Source organism: Mirounga leonina, unplaced genomic scaffold (genome assembly GCF_011800145.1).
Source record: "Mirounga leonina isolate KUSES-001 unplaced genomic scaffold, KU_Mleo_1.0 Mir_179, whole genome shotgun sequence".
NCBI lineage: Eukaryota > Metazoa > Chordata > Mammalia > Carnivora > Phocidae > Mirounga > Mirounga leonina.
In genome coordinates this window covers 6,250,741-6,258,471 of record NW_023270466.1, presented here as the reverse complement: position 1 = coordinate 6,258,471, position 7,731 = coordinate 6,250,741, and positions in this window count along the sequence as shown.

The window sequence follows — 7,731 nt, the reverse complement described above, 5'->3', positions numbered from 1 at the left end:
GGGTGGGCTGCGCCGCCGCGGCGCGGGAGCGCCGGCCCGCGTCTCCACGCTCCCTCGCTCGCTCGCTCGCCGCGGGCCCCCCGCCCCCCGAGGCCGGCCCCGCGGGGCGGGGAGGGGGCCGACCGCGGCGGGCCCGGCCGGGGGAACGGCTCCGGGGGGAGTTCTCACGGAGGGGGTCGCCTGGGATCCCATTTTCACGCTTGAAAGGGTCGCCACCTTGGCTTCCGCTCCTCAGCCTGCTGGTGGCTCCCGACTCGCCAGCGGAGGCAGAGTTGGGCTGGAAGGGCTGGTGCGGAGAGTGACAGCGCCGAGGGGGGAGGGTGGGGGCCGAGGGCGCGCGCGCAGCGGAGCGAGCCCTCTCGTCTCGGTGGCGCTCGTGGAGACCTGCTGGAGGGCACGGGCGCACGCTCCCGCACCCGCACGCCGGGAGTGCGACAGCCGGGGCTAGCCGAGAAGCACCTTAAAAACCCCGGGCTCACACTTCCCGCCTCCCGCCGCCGTTGGTGGGAAAAGAGGCCAGAGCGCTGCTCTGAGTTCAGGAAGGGGCCACGGGTGGGAGAGAGGTACGTGTTGACGCTTGCTCCCACGGCAGCGGGCCTTCTGGTGCCTGCCACCCATTAAAGAGGTCGGCGGCTAGCCGGGGTGCTGAGTGTGGCCTCAGGGGAGCCCTGAGCTGGCGCGGGCCGACTCAAACCCCTTTAGACCCGATGCCGACACTGGGCCCACAGGACCTCCAGGGACTGTACCTCTGGGATGACGTGTGCTATGCCTCCAGGTATTTAAGTTCATGTGAAAAATGACTCCTAGTGTGTGGATGAGCAATCAGTCCAAAGTTTTCAGATCTCAATTTCCAACATCTAAGAAGAACCATATGGATTGTTGTCTGTGGAAGACACCCAGAGACCTCTCTTTTCCTAGACCTGGGAGAGAAGACTGTCTTCTTCCATTTTTATCCCTCCTTCCTCCCTGGGGAGGGGAAATCTAAAAGAACTAGACGCAAATAATAAAGACCCACAATGGGCGGCCCTAAATATTTAATAATTGTATAACTGAGGTCTTGAACTACAATAGTCCTTTTTCAGCATTCTGTTCGATTTTTTTTTTCCTTCCAGTAGTTCAACAGTTTTTTTTCCTTCCAGTCCAGAATTAATTGCCTTCACAAAGAAAGACAATGCTTTTTGGTGTCATCCTTTGTTACTGTAACTTATTATTTCTGGGTGGTACCTCGGATAAATTGTTGCCTCAGGTGCATTGTGCACCCATGTTGTAAAACAAGGGGCTTTCAATTGTGAGTTTGTGTGTGTTCCAGCTGTCACCCAGCTTCCTTCCACAAGGCTGTAAAATGCCTTTGAGTCCAAGATCTTTTTGTATTAAAATGTTCAATCAAGGTGGACGCCTATAGGCCCATTCTCAATTTGGGGTATTAGCTTCATTTCAAACTCACTGTGAGAAGTGTTTCTAATTTCTGGTTATAATCTAGTCCTAATCTAACAGGCTATTTGAATAGGAGTTCACACCATTTGGAATTATTTTGTGTGTTTGGTGGGGGGGAAGACTGTTTTTACAAATTGTCTTCAACTTTCTACCGATAGAAAAACTGATGAAGCAAATCAATATGGATTAAAATATGTCTTCCCTGTTTTTATCCTCATTCCTCTCTTCTCTCTCTCTCTCTCACACACACACACCTTTTATTTTCTCCCGCCTCTGCCACAGTGTATAAAGCCCTATTGAGACATGTAGGCGTGATGTGTAAACCGGATTAGCAGTATGAAAGAAAGACACACAATAAGCTGGAATTGTTTTACTTCCCTTTCATTTCTCATGCCTATATCTCTAATAAATTTGTTGCTCCAGCAGTGGGTCAAAGGGATCATGTTGCTCAGCTTCTTTTTCATGCAAGACCCAATGGCAGAGATCACTGAAATGAATGGTGTGCCTTCTGCCAAATGCAAAGCTTGATATAGATATATTAGATGCGGAGATAGAGATGAGGCAAGAGAGAGATGGAGGAAAAAAAATGTTCAGAGTCTGGGTCTTTCTAGAATACATCTCTATCCACTGGAGTAATGTGGCTAAGAAGATACTTGAGAAGGGGGGAAATCAGTACAAGGATCAATGCTATGTTTTCTTTCAAGTTCATTGTAGGCTCTGAACATTTTCTCTGTAGTTGGTGACCCAAAGCTTTGGCACCGCATAAAGTCTAATTCCCCTTTTCAAGCTAGTATTTGAACCTGGAGTAATAAATGTGGAGATTTCTGGGACCTTCTCAGGACATCTCCCCTCTGCCACCATCCCAAGTTCACTGCAGGCTCAAAAAAATGCCAGTGCTCCTGGGTTTGTGCTGTAGACCCCTCATTTACTCCTTTGTGGAATTGGGAGCAGCTTCCCATTAAAGGAGATCAGGGGTAATTAGCAGCATTATTTTGACAAGTTGGCTAGAGCTGTTCCCTTTCCTCCAGTCCTGGGGAGGAGGGAATAGGGGGAGGAAACAGAAGGTAGAAGGGGAAGGGGAGGGGAGTCATGCTTAGGGGATTCTCATTCTGTGGCTGCCGAATCTTTTTTTTTCCCTCCCCCCTGAAACCATTTAGACTCATTTTCTACCATCACCTTTTAAGTAAATACAAAAGCTGCCAATGAGAAAATAATAAGGCATTCTTAGAGAGCCAAGAAAATGTGGTGGATGGTGGCATACGGGTTTGAAATGAGTCGAGACTCCTTCTCCAAAGTACCTGCTTTCAACCGCTCCGGCTCAGGCCCATCACTCACATCCTGTACCCTGGGCTCCCCACCCAGAAATAGAATATTACATCAAATCCCCTGTTCCTCTCCCCATCACAGCCTCTCAACAGGCATACTGTGGGACTTAATGTAACATTTGCAATTCTTTGCATTTGTGGAAAAGAGCATTAAACTCAGGCAAAATTATAACAAGGCCCAAAGGTCAACTTAGTAGAATACATTTACCCCTTTATTCATTTCTACTTTGCAAAAATTTGCTAAATTACACTAGATTTTCAAGACCCATTTCGTTGGATCTGAGAAACCAGTGAAAAGTTAAATCTCACTATGGTTTCTCATTACTCAACCAAGTCCAGCTCCCACAATTGCTTATCATTGGAATGTCCAAATACAAAGGGCAGATGTTTCATTTCAGTGTTATCACTTGGATAATCGGATGTCATTTTTGAGATGTGTGTGGTGTGGCCACAGATATTTTAAGTATTGGAGCAGAAAAGGGGAAATATTTTTCATATTCATAGTTTAAAAGTTCAAAGAAATCTGTTTGAAAACTACAGAGTCCTATGACGTCTTGCATCATGGTGGGAAGACCTATATGACAAGTGATGCACTGAGATGATGCATTCCCCTTTACTTGGAAAGGGGAAATAGAACACTCAACGGTTGCTCCAAAGAGGGCCAGCAACTCCTGCTGGTTGAAAAAGCCCCAAGCTCTCACTTATTTGGTAACTCTCAGGAGGGGAGCCACACTGCAGAGAGGCCATTAAAGGGACTGTCTTCCCAGCAGACACCTTCACAGGCCTGGCTCCTCCAGCCAGCCTCATCTCAGGTCTGGAGAATTCTTAGGGTTAGTTGAAGTTAACAAACCCGGTGTGGCGCAGCAGTCCCCTGCACAGGGCATGCATATTAAAGCCGACAACGCTTACAAATGTAAATAAGGGCAGATTGATTAGGAACAACATTATCGCTGGGAATGTCGCACTCGCATGCATCAGCAATGAGGCAAATTGGGGGCAGCCTCAGCCCTGACCACCCAAGTCGAGCAGGCTTTTACACTGGCTCCTCTTCCCTTTCTTAAAACGTTACAGAAACAAGGCCAATTAGATCCTCAAAGTAATTCATCTCTGTGTATGAAAAAAGCAGACCACAGGGGAAGCGGCGGGTGGGGGTGGGGAGATTAAGATAGCGCTTGTTAGAGCCCAGGCTGGGGACTGCGTCCTGGAACCGATGGGTGGAATTTACAGGCCGGGACTATTGTCTGAGATGCTGAAAAGTTAACCTATCAAACAGCGGGTGAGGAGGCTGAGGGCGCTGAGAACCCGGGAGATCAATGTTCAAAACGTTTAGGAATTAAGTCCAACTGAGGGAAATGAGCCCGAGTGGAAGAGGCTTTGCCATTGAAATGGTGCACATGTAGCAGCAGTCAGCACGAGAGAATATGCAGCTGCGTGCAGAGTAATAAGGAACCATGATGTGTACATAGCCCATAATTTCATTTTAGAATTCCATAATCCAAGCAGCTAAACTTAAATTGCTGTAAATAAAAGACTCGGAGGCATAACTGTTTTGGTCTAAAACGCTGTAAAGGAATTTGAAGAGACAAACGAAGCAACCTATGACTACATGATTACCTTGCTATACAGCACGATTCAAATATAAAGAGACTGACATGTAAAACTAGGGGGTACAACCCCCAACTCTAAAAAAATAATTTCCAGCGGCAAGCACTTAATAGTTTGACTTCAAACGTCTGCAGAACCACTCAGTAAGGAAAGTTGGAATAACTCTCCTTTCCTACTTTCTGTTCTTTATCAAACATAATAAAAATCAGGATTTCGCTTCAAGATTAAACTTGCTATGTGTCGAGCCCATTCCTCCCTGCGATATTATTTATTAATGTGTCATTTTAATCGCACGGTGCTTGCCTTCCCTTCTGGATTTTAGCAGCCCTCCCAGAGCGGCGCACAAAATCACGTGCTCCTTCGGAGTTTTGAGTTTTGAATTTCCGCGCTGGCCGGGTACTCCGGTCCTCCTCTTGATCTCGTAAATACCCTCAGACACTTCTGCTGTCTTTGTCTCTATTCTGCGGGACACCCTACCCCGCCCGGGGTACCGCATCACGTTCCGCCGGTTTGGAATTCAGGAGACAGGGCCTCCCACTGAAACCAGGAAGGAGAAAAAGCTAGAAGGAAGGCAGTGAGGCTAGATAGGAGAAAGGGGTGAAAGAGGAAGGAGAAAGGAAAGGGGAGATGGAAAGAAGGAGGGAGAGGGAAACAACTAAGGGGATCAGGAAGAGGGCGGGGAGGGCTGGCGACAAGCCCCCCCGCGGGAGCCGCGTGGGCTGCCCCGGTGGCCTGCTCGCCCCGCCGCAGTCCCCTTCGGGCCGGGGCCGCGGACACCCGGCCGCTGAATGGGAAGGGACCCGTGCGCTCGGCCATTGGCCGGCTGCGGGAGGCCGCGCGGACATTGGGCAACGTAAGGGGGCCGGACCGCCTTCAGGAATGTACTACGGCGCGTCCGGCACGTCCGTCCGCGCCGGTGGGGCGCGAGCCTCCTCTGGGCTCCCGGGAGGCCGAGCTGGAGACTTGGAGTCCGCCCGGCGCGAGCCAAGCGCACCGACTTCCCTACCTGCTCCGCCTGGGCCGCGCGGGGAGTCCCGGAGCTCGGGTGCGCGCGCAGGCAGACGCACGCGCGCGCGTGCAGGCCTCCCGGCCGCCCAGCGCGCGCCGCCCGGGCCCGGCCCTGGGTCACGTGGTCGCGTGGGCTCCGCCTTCTCCCCGCTCCTCCCCCTTTCCCTCCATCTGGGTTTCTTTCTTTCCTTTCCTTTCTTTCTTCTTTTTTTTCAATGAACACACACCGTGTGCATCTTAAAGCCACACTGCCCCATTTCACGGCTGCAGTCGGCTTCTAGCTGCCGCGGGTCCCCCTCTGCAGTTCAACCACGTTTTTAAAAAAGAAAGGGAAAAATAATAAAATGAAGCAGAATCGAAGAGTTTGTGGGTCTGGTCGCTATCTCAGGGAGGATTTAATAACTTGCAAACAAGAAAAACAAACTACGCTCTTCAAAAATTATATTTTTAAGTAAAAAGCGGAACTATGTAGGTAGTTTAAGATGTCTGGCCCCAGGATCCACTTCAGAGGGTCGCGTGTTTTCTTCCCCAACGGGAAGCGAATCCCCGGGATGTCTCGGTGACACTGGCCGCAGTGTACTGACAAGTCCTCGCAATCAGCGCACAATTTGTTTCGAATGAATCCAACATCAAAGCCTTTATTCTCCCCAACGTCACGCTATTATTAAATATAACAGGATGCGTACCAGTTTTTGGAAAAAAAAAATAAAACGTTTAAAACGGACTTTAAATAATTTAAACAAGGACTTGTGGGTGATAAAAGGGGGGAGTCCAAATGAACCCCAAATAGTCAAGAAAACTTTTTTTCTCTTTCTCAGTGAAAACAATTCCGTTGCTCCTGGTTGTTAAAAGGATTCTGTTGTTTCTTTTTTACATATGTCATATTAAAGATTCAAATAAAAACGCCTCTGCCTCCACAAGATTGCTTCGGTGTCTGGATTCCACGTTTTTAAAGCACTGACTCCTTCAAACGGGGACTGTGCTGCCGTGGGTTTTCGGGTGGGGTGGGGGGAGGATTTTAAGAAAGGGTGGCTTTTCCCAACGTCCTTACTTTCCTCTTTAACTTTCCATTTTGTTTATCTTAATGCGAGGCGTTGTTCCCTGCGAGAGCCTAAGTCTTCTCTTTAGTTAGAAAAGAAAAGAGAAGAGGAAAAAAAAAATCTGGCACACACTGGCGCACTATCCACCACCCTGTCATTATTGGTGCAGGCCTGGGAATTCAAGCCGGACCTCCCAGTATTTGCTGCAGCTTGAGGCCAAGGTGCCTCTGAAAGGGTTTTCTCTTTGAGGAATTTCAGAAATTGTTTAAGCGCTTAAAAAAATATTACATTTCCCCCCGTGTCTATCGCGAGGCAAATGCTCGTGGGTGTATGTGTGTGTGTGAGTGTGTGCGCGCGCGCAAAAGGCGTCTTACAAAAAGAAGACACTGTTGAAAAGAAAAGGAATAAGAAAGAAAAGGGAGGGGGGGAGCATTCCTTAATGGAAGTATTGCATGCGAGAAGGTTGGCGCTCTCGGAGGCTCCCCCCGAAGCCGGGGATGCACACACTGGGGTTGCCTACCTGGGTGGTCTCTCTACTTTGGTGAGCTGTTGCTAAGCAGCTAATAATAGTCATGTTTGCTGAGTAATTTCTGCCCTCCGCGAGCCAATCGCGTCGCAGAAACCCAAGCCATCTGACAGCCCCGGGGGCGGGAGCTCCAGCCTTTTTCTCTTTCGCTCGGTCTCTCCCCCTCCACCCCCTCCCCTCCTCCTCCTCTTTCTCCAAATGGAGAGAGTTCTTTTTTTTCTTCTTCCATCTCATCTATTGAATCAAGGAGCTGCTGCGGCCGCTGCCCGCTGCACACACACAGAGCGGAGTCCCCAGGTCCCGGGAGCGAGTGAGGCGCGCTGCACTGGGGCAGAATGGTCCAGCGGGTCGGCGAGGAGCACAAGAAAGCAGAGTCCGGGACCGAACAGCCACCGCGAACCCAGCAGCCAGAGCCCGAGCAGCCCGAGCAGCACCTTCAGGAGCCGCCACCGCCAGCAGCAGCCGCCGCGAGAGCAGCGGCGGCGGCGGCGGCTGCCCCGGCCCGGCAGCGCTGAGACCCACCGGGCACGCACGGACCCCGCGGCGGTGGCTCTGCGCTTACCCTCCGCGGCCGCTCGAGCGACCCGGGAGGCGCCGAGGGAGCCGGCGAGGCCGGCGGGAGCGGCGGGGATTTGCTGGCGCTTTCTGCAGTGAAGGGGTCGCGGCGCGGGGCGGGGGGCGGGTAGGGGGAGTTGGGGATCTCGAGGAGCGCCGCGCGAGCGCCCGAAGGACAGGCTGGCTCCGCGCGCCGGCTCTCGCCTTCCCGAGAACTGGATGTGGGCAGCGGCGGCCG